A 13,721-nucleotide genomic window follows, 5' to 3' on the forward strand; every position below is an offset into this window, starting at 1 on the left:
CGACCTCAAACCCTATCGAACACCTTTGGGACGAAACGGAACGGCACTTCACAATCCATGACGTTACTAACACCTTTGTGGATAAACCACAATCTCCACAATCACTCTCCAAAAAATGTAGTGGAAAATCTTCCCCAAGGAAAGTGGACGGTATTCCGAAGGCAAATGCGGACCAGGACGTTCGCAAAAGCACTTAAAAATCGTACGGGCGGGTGTCCACATACTTTTGACCGCACAGCGTATGATCAGTATGTCAGCTTTCTGTATCAGGACATAAAATGGAAAAATCTGACTTTGCGTTCACACCACACTCGGTAAATCCATTATGATTCAAATTCTTATTTGTTTTTATTTTGGTAAATAATTACAGTTTCATCATATCTTCATCTATGATATTTCATTGAGTGTTTAAAGGCATTATGCAGAATACTGAAGCCAGGAAAAAAGTAGCAGCTTTCATGCTACATGCTTTGTATGAAATTTAGTCTGTAATACGTAAATCACACGGCAAATATTTCTATTTGTGTAACTGGTTTGGTCTGTAACTGTGTCTAGAGTCTAGCGCAATAGCTTTCTTACTATTTTCTGGATAGAAAAGAAACACAAAAGTGCAAAAATCGTGTGTGAAAATTGGTTCAGAAAAAAAGTCCCAAAACAAACAGCTGGAAACGAGCATCATGGCGGGTTCTGCGTTCAGACCCAATACTGGATGTTATTGTAAAATATGGTGTTGGCAACATGACCATTATTGGCATGGTTTTATTGGCACTTCAGGGTAGTTTGACGACAACCGCATGCTGTGAATTGTTTTATTCTTCAATTATTACACACCTGACTTGATGTGGCCTTCAACTAAACCGATAAAGAACAGCGAGGCACCACGAGTGAGATGTATGATCGTGTGATTAACCCTTAAAGCGACACGCTTTGAAGGTGTGTCTAAGCTTGGGGACGGGTTTAGTGGCCTGGGCTAGAAATTAGACAGATTATATATTCCCGAGATGTCGGATTTCCATTGGGTTGGGTGTTTTTTTATTTTAAAACAAGTTGCGTAGTAAAATCAGGTCTTCAGGGCGATGATTTGCTTTAAAATGTTCTTTTTATATTTTGAAATTCAGGCTTGACCCACGTAGACTTTACAGCTCACCAAAGTAGATATGAAACCTAATTTATGTTTGAGAACAAAAAGTTTTTGCGTATATTTGAGTCATATTGGTAGACAGATACATGAAGGAAAATGAAACACCTGAGCGACCCCCTTTAAATAGTGTATTGCGCTAAAACGAGAGCGACACGGCTCTGAATTTTGACGTATCATTGTGCCGGAGCAGGTGTAAAACAGCTGCAAGGTTTTTCTCCGAGTCACCTGTCAAAATGAAGGAGGAGAACAGGTGTCACGTAGCGCACGACCCGACGAAGCGCTATTACACCTCTTTTGCTTTGTAATGAGGAGTGGATTATGGGTTATGAAGAATCACAGCCGCCGTGTTGTTTTGCATACGTGTGCTCTGCTCGGTTCTATTGACACGGTGCATAAACCAACAGAAATGCACGTATATCTCACGGAGTCAAGTTCTGACCCGGCATGATGAGACTTCTCTCTCTCACATACACACACACACACACACCCACACCCACACCCACACCCACCCACCCACGCTTTTATTTTTTCGCCTTATCTTTCCGTAGCCTTTGCGTAATCCGCGTAGAGATAAGAGTCGTGTTGTATTAACACAGGCGCAGGTGCGATGCTCATGTTCGATGGGTTTAATTCTATCCATTTCATGCAATCAAGGTCCTATTTTTAATACCACGCACAGCGGCGTGTCTTTCAGCCAGCCGAGCGTGATAGAGTGCACCGGTTCATGCTGCTGAAAGCGAGTCCTTCTCCAGACTCTCCACAGAGCTCCTGAGATTCAGCTCGGGAAGTGATCCTCATGACAGCTTGTTCGACAGCGAGGGCTCTTTCCACTACCGTCTTCCCGTGGCAGGAAAAACTCTGCTGACTAGCCACAATCGCTCGCTCGCTCGTATTGAAAACATGACTGGTTTGTACGTTGTATAGACAGGTTTTGGAACACCTGACTTTCCCAGCCAGATGTGCTGCTTCTTTATACTGTTAAAACAATGTTAGAGGTGCACGCCGGTATGGCACGTCTTTGGATGTAGTAGCACTTGAACTTGAAGGCCCAGACCTTCCTTGTTTAAAAAAAACAAAAAACAACAGCTCCATGTAGATATGAGTTGGACTGTAAGATCATCGGGAATAGCGCTCTGAACCTCAGCTCTATTGGGAAAAATTTAAGTGGCACACCAGTCCTTCTTACCCTTCATCAGTACTTGATTTTACTAATGCCCTGCTGGCACAGATTTCCACAGGCACCCAGGAGAATGGAGGTTATTTTAAGAGGAAATGGACTAAAGGTTGAATACATACAAAGCTTTTGTTTAGGTGTCCACAAACCTTTGCTCTTTCCTCCACCTAAACTTTTGTTGTACAGTGCATGTTAACTTCCACTTGAACAAAATCTTAACAGTTCAGGCGCATGTTTTGTGAGTCGTGAGGCAACTGATCACTTTCTGTTCTTTTTATGGTCACAAGCTTCCGGATGCAAATGTGGGATTTTGTGCGTTGCCCATATGGACAAAATATAAGACCAGGAAATGTCGGCAAGTAAATCAAAATAAAAGCGAAACATTAAAATATAAAAAAAACCCAAAACAAAAACGTGTAATGTTCCATCAAAATTCTTGAGAAAGGCGGCTATTGGCAAGAGAAAGATTTTTTTGGCAGATGCTACACTGCTCTGCACGCAGGGATTTTGCTTTTGGGCCGATAAAGAAAAAATCGTATGATATTTCGTGACGACGGTATTTGACCAGTTGATGGTCATCTACAAGGAAGGTGCCTGCTTAGGTCGTGGAAACAACACAAGCTTATTGCTGGAGAACCCTGTTTTCTACACTTCTAGAATCAATTAGCCATTAATTAATTAAACATTCAATTAGCGAGTTGGAAATATATCCACAACTTGCCCAAATGGTTATATAATCTAATAAGTATCTTGTAAAATAGCGTGTTTCAGAGCAGAAATCTATTTAGAATTTTGATTTTTTATTATTTTTTTTTTTTACATGAAATTTTGACATTTCTGGAGGCGGAGTCTAGGGGTTTGTGATGTGAAAATTGTTAGCATGCAGCAGAAAATATTCACCTGCGTTTGCTGCGATTTTTTTTTTTTTATGGGAGTAGAAAAATGCCATCATTCACATATCCAATCAGTGGCATTGATGAGCTCATGTATGTGGAAGATGGCAGATGGCGTATATCTGCATGACTTGAGCTCCGTTGTCCTTGTAGAATTAAAGACTGTTGGCTAATCACAGTGGAAAATTACTAATATTGTATATTAATTAATGTAAGTATTTAAAATATGTATATATTTTTTCGCCGAATTTCTTTAAAGAACCATACATGGCGTGACCTTCGTGTTCGTCCGCACATCTGAATAATGGCTGCCGTTTGCCCCCGTGGCCGATGTTTGCACTATATATCCGCGCTGTTTTGTGAACACCCCTATGAGGGGCGAGGATTTTTCCACCCGGATGCCGTCAGCCTTCGGTCTCAGTAGTGAAAATATTGCCGTTGCTAATTTGGTCCATTTGATGTGTTAATGGTCCGGGGTTGTTCCATTAAAAACCTCGGGAGAACAGGACTGGATGCTCTGAAGGAAATCGAAAGAAGTTCTTTTCCTACTTTGATATAAAGCGTGTACACGATACGACAGTAGCAAGTAGCAGATTGGATTTATGTGTTTTCTTTTTGGAGTGCTCTTGTTGATTGGATTTTGTTACGGCTCATAAGGGTCTCAAGGCCTGCTGTAAAATCTAATGCTGTTGCTGAGGAGCCCGTTCACATCAGCCAGACATGAACCAAATGGCTCGTATTTACCTCTGTATTTTATTTTTTTTCAAGAGTCTTTTTTTATTTTTATTTTTTACTGCAGAACATGAGGCCAATGTGGCAGGTTGTGGCAGTTTTTTTATTTTTTTATCTCATATTGAGAATATTAAGAATAAATCCTAACAGCTCTGGAAATGACGATATCTATTACTCTGTTGTGTAACTGCGAGATTGTAGTGCAGCATGAAAAACCGGTCTTTTGGTAAATATTTGAATGATCCAAGCAGTATGTCCTAATCTAGATTTGATTTCGAACCAAACCAAAGACTGACAGAAGCGTCTCCCTGGCGACGCAAAACAACTACTGCGCTAGTGGTGGAAAAAGCGTGCAGGAATGACACGTATTTTGGCGGTGTTTCTATCCGGTGTGCTCGTGGGTCGTGTGCGCTGCAGTGCTGCTTCACCTTTCACGTCTGATTTAATTCGAATCCCCCCATTGTCGTCTTATTAGTCGGACAACATTCACGAGCGGCTTTCCTTATAGAGTTGACAAATGATTTTACGGAAATCACAGTGCTGTACTTTCAGTGTGATTATGTGGGTTAATGATTATGGCATACCGACCAGGCATAACATTACGAGTGGTAAAGTGAATAACACTGATTATCTCTACATCATGGCACCTGTTAGTGAGGGGGATATATTAGGCAGCAAGTGAACATTTTGAAAAATGGGCGTGTGTAAGTATTTGAAGGGGGTTTGAGGGCCAGATTGTGACTGCTAGACGACTGGGTCAGAGCATCTCCAAAACTGCAGCTCTTGTTGGATGTTTCCTGGTCTGCAGTGGTCAGCATCTATCAAAAGTGCTCTAAGTAAGTAACAGTGGTGAACCGACGACAGGGTCACGGCTGAGGCACGTGAATGCACGTGGGGAGCGAAGTCTGATCCGTGTGGTCTGATCATCATACAGACAAACCACTGTATCTCAAATTAACACTTTAATTCTCAATAGGACAGTTTTGACACCAAAAGAGGACCAACACAATAGGGCAGCTGGTCATAAAGTTATGCCTGATCGGCATATAACGTAAAGACGAACACATCTGTGTGTCTGTATATGTATCCCTCTGTCTCTCTGAGAAACCGGACAACACTGGGATACCTTACACCATCGTTCTTCTTCACAGTGCTTCGCTGAGCTGTTTAACACAGTTACCCCTTTTTCCCCCTCCTTCTCGGGAAGTGGTCACTTCACTGAGAAACACTCTGTAGACTAGGCCAAGCAGACGGCCACCAGCAAACGTGACGTAAAAGCGAAACAGCGTCTTCATGCCCTCTTGATTCGCATTACAGCTCTGACGTTAAAACCAAACAGCTTATGTAGGCTATTATTATCAGCGACACACAACCCGATTAAATATATCCCCCAAGCTTTTCCAGAAGACTTGTGACTCCCGAGCGCAGTCATTGGGTTGCACGCGTAACGCTAGATTGCCTTTACATGACTCAGTACGGGAGAGATCTCGATGGAGCCTCCCACCCGTAATAACAGGCTCTTGTTATTGTGACATTTGAGCCTGAAATGAGCTCGCCTGGCAGGTCCGACGTGGTCCCGCTAAAGGCTTTTTAGTTGTTGTTTTTTTTATGCACTCTAGGACAAGGAAGCAGGGTTGCCAAGTTTTGCGTGACAAAACCAGCCCGATCTCAAAGCCCCAAATGGGTTTAAGGTTAACAGTTGGTTACACCCTTCCAAAGACACTATTAAACATGAATTTGCAGCTACTTCTGGCAATGATTTAAAATAACAGTAAATGATTAACGAAACACAAACGGTTCATTTGACCGAAAATGCTCTTCATTTGTACACAAATTTGTCCATTTTGTCAAATTCACTTTGGACCAAAGAAATAGAAAAGTCGACATTTCTGTGCCTATGCTAGCTAAAGCGCTGCAGTGGACGAGCTGCAAGATTTTAAATACTCTATACTAGAGGTCGACCGATTAATCGGCACAGATTATTGCTGAATCTATCGGCTGTCGGCAGGAATCCATACCAATAGTTTTTCCTGCTTCCAGTCCACTTTCAGTACAAGAGCGGCCTCTAGAGGTGAATCACTGACACTGTCTGTTTTTGCATGCGAGACTGCGCAATGCCTATTTATTATATAATTCAAATGTATTATTTATAGTTAATTAATTATATTATCATATAAATGCATGCATATACTCTTTCATTTAGCACCTTTTAATGTCTCATTTTTTTATGCCCAAAAATTCAACAAGTACGATCCAACCTCGCTATCGCTACCAGTCGACCTCTATGCTACACTTTAGCTGCAGCCTTTCACCGTTTAGTCGTCAGTTTGTTTTTTTAGCTCACTGTGAGCTTTTGCTGTGCTGTGAACGAGATTTCTGAGTTTGACTTTTTCTCCTGAAAGCATTGACGAAAACAGTTTTGCTAAACGATGCTCATTGTTATAGATTCAGATGAGAATAAAGCACAAAAAGCATATGTAAAAAACTTTATATAGATATGGACAAAATATGGGGACACCTGACTTCTCCAGAGAGAACTAAACTGATCCAGCATGAGAATGGCCATGAAGATATCATTTACATTGGTAGGATGTATGTGGAAGGTCTCCTGTTTTAGAGTTCCGACCCCAATCTTATTGAAAACCTTTAAGGATGAATTGGAACGGCACTCCGGGTCTCCCCACCTCACCTGCATCATTACCTGACTTTACTAGCACGCTTACGGCTGAATGAATCTCCACAAGCCCACTCCAAAATTTAGTGGAACACCTTTCCAGATGAGTGGATGTTATTCTAACATCCAAATGTGGATTAAATGTTGAATGGGACTTGTCCATAGCGTGTATGTTAATCCTCACTCCTGCTTTCTTCATTCACTGATGTCCATCTTAGTCATTTACTTTCTGTTTTAATGGAAAAGCACTGACTGGACAGAGAGCGAGAGAGAAAAACACCACGATATTGATTACCTATAGCACTGGCATCATCTTATTTATGTTCACTGATTTGAAAATCTGCTAAATATCAGGATTTGATTCTAGCAGATGTGATGATATCGACCTTCAGAAACAAATCAATTCACAGCTCACTCGTCTCGCCGTCCCAGTCTCAGGAAACCGATTGCGCTCCTCCCGTCAAAATTTGGACTGCCTAATAAAAACCCAGAGCGTGTAATTTTTGCGGACATGCCTCGACGTGTCGGGCAGACAGAAGCCTGTCCCAGTGGTGGACCACACCTCAGTGAGCGGTGCGACGAAACAAACGAGCTAATAAATACCTACAAAACCTGCAATACTTGCTAATAGAAACAGGCATTACAACCATATCTATACATGTGTATAATAGCTATATAATACTGTAAGAACTGTGTTACAAAATCGGGATTCTCTATTCATCTTTTTTTTGGGGGAGTGCCTGAATGAAAGAAATTACTGAAGTGTTTTTAGTTTTGCTCAAGATTGAGAAGTTCTGGAGAGTCGGGAACAGGGTTCTGTGGTGAAATTGGGAGCTAAAAACTAAGCCGTTGCAGGCAGGAGTAATTAAGGGTGAGGTTTGTTGGTTATTATTTGAAAGATGGACTTACTGTGTGTTCGTCCCGAATTAGAAAAGCTTGCGGAAAAAAAAGCCGATTTCAAACCGTTTGTTCCGACAGAGTGATTCGATTCTGTACGCTGATGTAATTCCTCCTGAAACAGGAAGTTGGAGTGACGGAGTCTGGAACCACCACTACCAAATCCAAACAAGCTAAACAAACTTATTTTTAGCCAAATGCGTCATTTGTACCAATTGAGAGTCGTGAATAGGGTTGCAAAGGGTGGAAAACTTTTAAAATCACTCCGGGAACTTTCTCATCTAGGGGAAAGTTGGAAACTTACCAGGAATTTATTTGAATTTATGGGAATTTATTGGAAATTAATAAAAATTTGGTAAAAAAAAAAAAAGAAAGGATATAAACTGTGATTGAGGAATGCACAGTGCTTGTAGGGGGGTGTGGCCTCAGTAGTTCTGCAGTAAGTGTGCTGTGGGCACGTGATTGATAAATGTGCAGGGTAGAATTTCAACTGAAACTGCATTAAATCTGGTTGTTTTAACCCATTTTTTCCCCCCAACTACATTAAAGTTCCTGTTATTGGCTAACCTCCAATTTTGTAAATTCCAATATATTTCAGTGAATTCCAATGGAAAGTTTTTAGTCTTGAAAATTCCTGAAATATTGCAACCCTGGCGGTGAATAAGAATCGAGCAACTGTTATAAAGGTCATGTAAATAGTTCATTTCAGGATTTTAAAGACGTATAAACTCTGGCGACCAGAAATATCCTTCAGAACTGTTTTAGATCCACCAGCGGACAGGTTTCAGGCGATTCCGAGCACTTGGTACATCATTGATTAAAGTAATACGATGCACAGATTCATAGCCGAAAGCATGAACTCGAAACGTCATTTGCCAACTCAGCACTAATTAATTGATCTTAATAATAGTAGCCGTGCAGTACACAATACTGATAATTTCAGTGACTCACAGAAACCACAAGTCTAGACATTTCTTTGACTGTAAATCAGTTATTCATTCAGAACTTACAAAACTCCCAGTTCAAAGGGATTAGACACTGCCTCAGTGTTAATGTCTGCTTAATAAGTAACCCAGGCTTAATATCCTGCCTGTTAGACATACAGCTGTGCTCTGGTGCATACACACTTCCAAGCAGCCGAACAGGACAGCGCGACGGTCCCCTATGAGCACGAGGAGGAAATGGCTTTTGAAAGGAGCGGGTCGGCCGATTTGGATTCGGGCCCACCGACTCGTCCAGCTGCATCACTATGGATACTGCCAGTAAATCTGCACCAGTATTCCCATCCTCGTCTTGGCACAAAACTTAGCTTGGCACGGCTTTCCTGCTCTGACTGCGGAAGGACCTGATGAGTAAGCTGATAAAGGGGATGACCTCAGATCAGTGTTGTTTATTATTTTTTCCGTGGATGGAATTGTATTTAGGTGTCGAATCAGCAGAACCAGTTCTGGATCAGAACATACATGTGACAAGACGAAGGAAAAAACAAGCATGGGTCGCCAGTTTGTCAGATTGTACCGGAGAGATGAACGCAGACGTTCCACAATCCAGTGATAGTGGCTGCTATGGCGCTTTGTAAAATTTCCTGTAACTGTTTGGCTCGATCGAGAGCTGTTGCATTCAAAAGTCATGGTGTACAGTCAACCACAGATAATTTGCGGTTTGGAACTTGCGGCTCAGAAAATTTGCGGGTTCTCACTTGGAACCTAACGTTAGGAATAACGTTTTAAACTATGTTTTCACTAACAGATTTCATAACACCTTTTTAAAACACATTATTGTATTAAAATGACAATGTCTAGACAAATTTACTGAGGTACCATAGGGGCTGCGGGGGAGTGCATCCAAAATTCGCGGATCTTTCGGTAATCGCGGAGGAACTCTTAGAATGTAACCCTCACGAATTCCGGGGGACCATTGTATACGTTTCCTGTTTCGATCCAAACTGGAAAAATTCATGCAAATCCTACAAAAACATTCACTTTTTAAATTTTTTATTTCAAGTTCCAACAAGGGGCTTGGATGAATGTTATTATGAGTTGTTACCAGGGCTGGAATCAAATCATTAAAAATGTCCCTTACTTACAGTAAATGTTATAAAAGCATGTATATAAAAAAATTCAGTTGTACTTTATCACAATATGAGAATCTTTCCTGGTTGCATTAAACAAAAACAATATTTGCACAAAGCTCCATTGATTCACAGCTTCCAGATTGCGAAAGTCAAGTGCGTGGGAATATGGCGAATGTGGAAAATTTAGGAAAATCGGGTTGGATGCCGAATTTATATTTATTTATTTATTTTTGCATGAACCAGATGGCTTTTAGACCAGAGGTATTCGAAACACGACAAGAAAGACGTGATCAGAGTTCAGTCCAGAGCATATTTAACCGATTTAATGTTTTTGAGTGAATTCTGTTTGTTGGAAAGTGCCAAGCTCGCACGAGTTATCGTGTTTAAACTAGAACGTTCTTCTAAAATAAAATGGAGGATGAGATGACCTTATTATAAATTATATTATTCTACAATTACCCTGGAAGCCACACCCATTGCATTGTATGACCTTCCTTTTCTTGGTTTTTTGGGGGCGTCCTCGATTTCTGTCGACTAGCCAAATAAAATAGACTGGACAGAATTCGCACAAGTATCTATACAACACCTGTTGGCTAGGTATTGATTTATTCGTGATACACAACCCTAGCGAGAGAACACAACAGCTGATATTTGAGGTAAAAATTTGCTTGAGTTGAAGACTCCAAAGGCTCCTAAGTGGCAACCTACTTTTTGTTGCCTGTTAGCTGTTGCTTTTTAACCCGGCTCTCCTGGGCAAGCATGATGGAGTTTTCCCCTTAATGCACAAAAGTAGGAGGAACCTATTCCACCCTCAACAGCACTCCCCCTCCCTCAAGATATCCTTCCTGTCCAACGTGTTCGCTGGCTTGTATTTAGCATATAGCAGAATAACCAAGCCTACAAGTCACCCTGTGCATATTTTGGCAGCAACAATACATGCCACGCATGTTAAAGGTTTACGATGTCTAGACTGTGTATGGAGAGATGCCGAACACGCACCGCAGTTTAGGTTCACAGTGCCCCTGGAAAATTTAATTTAATATGAACGGCTCTGATTTGAGGGGTGCAATGGGGAACTGGAATCCGATCATTTGGGTGAAGACATAATTCGGTATATTTTGCCAAATTGAGTGGATTGTGGGAATATTGGCAAATCATTTTAATTAGCCTAGAAATCGGATGCTTGATTGGACTTGTCTAGTCACAGGTGGTGTGTCTTGGCACTGCCGATGTTCAAAAATGATTCTTTTACCAACACGAAGGCTTCTCTGTAAACTCCAATGACAAAATGAGAGGTTGTTTTTTTGCTGTCAAGTCGTTTTGCTCACGACTCGCAGGAAGAAGTGCACCTGGAGCCGAACCCCCCGTAGTCCCAGCATCCTGCATGCCCTAATTTTCTCCTTTTCCCCCACTTCCTTCCCTCCTCTTTCTATTCCTCCGAGTGTTGCTTTCCCTCGGTTTCCATCTCCGTCCAGGCCAGTGGAGCGAGTCTCAACAAGAGGCGTGCCCGTGATGGCTATCGCCACTGGGCACAGCTGGCTGCATCTGCCCTGGCGAGGAAGATAAGACGCTTGCAGTCGGCCCCACCCTGCTCCACCAATCTTCCACACAACATCCTGCTGCGTTCTATCGTCAAACCCAGTTCTTAGGCATGGCCCAGCGCCAGCGTCTAGTGTCTTTATAGCTGAAAGAGTCACCTGCAGTTCCTGTGCATCCAAATCACACTGCTGGACGCTTGATCTTTACTTTATTAAAGATAGTCAGGATTATTCCATCCACTGTGATTGGCTGTGATCAAGAGGTGCAGCTTACAGCATGAACATGACAAGATGCCGCTGAATTACTTCACACTCGTGCCCGTCTCCCTGTTATATTAGAGGGGGAGATTTGCCACATGAGTAGGAATTGGCCAATTACCATTGTTCTGGATGTGCAAGTGATACCAATATAATAGTGCAGCGATTTCAAATCTCATAGTGAATAACACAAGTGAATACAACATGAAGGTTTTTATTATTGAGGGAAAACTAAATCCAAAACTACATGGCCTTGTGTGAAAAAGTGTTTGCCCCCTAAACCTAATAACTGGTTGGGCCACTCTTAGCAGCAACAACTGCAATCAAGCGTTTGCGATAACTTGCAATGAGTCTGTTACAGCGCTGTGGAGGAATTTTGGTCCAGAATTGCAGAATTGGTGTAATTCAGCCATATTGGAGGCTTTTTGAGCAAGGTTTTTAAGGTCATGCCACAGCACCTCAGTAGTATTTAAGTCAGGACTTTGACTAGGCCACTCCAAAGTCTTCATTTTGTTTTTCTTAAGCCATTCAGAGGTGGACTTGCTGGTGTGTTTTGAATCATTGTCCTGCTGCAGAACCCAACTTACCAACACCACCATATTTTACTGTTGGTATGATGTTCTTTTTCTGAAATGCGGTGTTACTTTTACGCCAGACGTAATGGGACACACACCTTCCAAAATGTTCAACTTTTGTCTTGTCAGTCCACAGAGTATTTTCCCAAAAGTCTTGGGGATCATCAAGATGTTTTCTGGCAAAACTGAGAGAAGCCTTTATGTTCTTTTTGCTCAGCAGCGTTTTTTGTCTTGGAACTCTGCCATGCGGACCATTTTTGCCCAGTCTCTTAACTGAGGCAATTGAGGCCTGCAGTTCTTTGGATGATGTTGTGGGATCTTTTGTGACCTCTTGGATGAGTCGTCGCTGTGCTCTTAGGGTAATTTTGGTCGGCCGGTCACTCCTCGGAAGGTTCTCCACTGTTCCATGTTTTCGCCATTTGTGAATAATGGCTCTCACTGTGGTTCACTGAAACCAAAGCTTTAGAAATAGCTTTTTAACCTTTTCCAGACTGACAGATCTCAATTACTTTCTCATTTTGTTTCTGAATTATTTTGGATCTCCGCATGATGTGTAGCTTTTGAAGATCTTTTGGTCTACTTCACTTTGTCAGGCAGGTCCTATTTAAGAGATTTCTTGATTGCGAACAGGTGCAGCAGTAATCAGGCCTGGGTGTGGCTAGAGAAATTGAACTCTGGTGTGATAAACCACAGTTTTAACATGGGGGAAAACACTTTTTCACACAGGGCCATGTAGTTTTGGATTTTGTTCATGCAAAACTGCATGTTGTCTTCACTTGTGTTATCTTATATTATTATTTATATACGTGTATCTATATACTTTTTTTTATTTTTTATTTTTTTTAAACTACTTTTGTGGATTTTCCCACGCGGCCTCTACCCCCTCGTTTGTTTCACAGTTTTTAACCACAAGCGCTGGCACTAAAAGCCCGAGCAGTCAGTTCCCACACCTGAATAAGCTTCAGCTGCACGGGACCATTGAAACCACACTGTGCTCTCTAAGTAATGGGCAACAAAAGCAACTGCTGAGCCCAGGCTTTTGTTTTTGTTCCCCCCGAACAAAGTGCACAAGCCGACCTCCAGCGGAGAGGGAGGGCGATGTAGCAGATGAAGAGACTGATGAACTCGAGCAGACAGGCAGGAGAGGGACCTGCCGCTCACTCTGTCTGATAGCTGAGACGTGTGCGAAGAGACGCAAAGTCGTCTTCAGTTTCTGTGGCCATTTTCTAGTGTCCGATCCCTCGAAGGTTTACCATTACAGAGGGGTATTCAAATGCAGTAAAGCTCAGTCACATGTATCGCGTAGTGTAGTGAAATCGGATCGATGCATTTTGGTAATCGTTATCGAGAATCGAAGCAAAAAGGTGGACAGGTGCCCAGAGAGTCACAGACGCTCATTCCTGACTCTCATAAACGTCTTTATTAGAGGTCATATAGTAGGTACTAAACAAGAACTCCAACACTTAGTGTTATCATAGAAACTTTATTATGACTCTATTGTTTGATCACTTTTTATTAACCCTATAACCTTAGTTTGTATCAGTGCCTAAACCCTTCTCTTAGATCGTCATCCATGCTCGGATAGATTTATCTTCTCGGGCCTCTGGAGTCTGGCCGTGAAAAAGCCTGCGTTCTGAACATCCCTCAGGAATCTGTCTGGTATTTTCGGCATCCGAGACATGAGAGCTTTGTTGTTGCGACCCCCCCCCTTTTCGTAATCAGACTGCTAAAAATAGTGCTGGCGCTCTGGTCACTCCCTGAGATA

General features: G+C 42.0%; 1 protein-coding gene across 3 annotated transcripts in view; it reads left to right on the forward strand.

The window, feature by feature from the left end:
- Window positions 1-13,721, forward strand: part of arhgef12b (Rho guanine nucleotide exchange factor (GEF) 12b) — a 42,822-nt gene that overhangs the window by 1,841 nt on the left and 27,260 nt on the right. The window lies entirely within an intron of this gene.

This window comes from Silurus meridionalis, chromosome 25 (genome assembly GCF_014805685.1).
Source record: "Silurus meridionalis isolate SWU-2019-XX chromosome 25, ASM1480568v1, whole genome shotgun sequence".
In the NCBI taxonomy this organism is placed as follows: Eukaryota; Metazoa; Chordata; class Actinopteri; order Siluriformes; family Siluridae; genus Silurus; species Silurus meridionalis.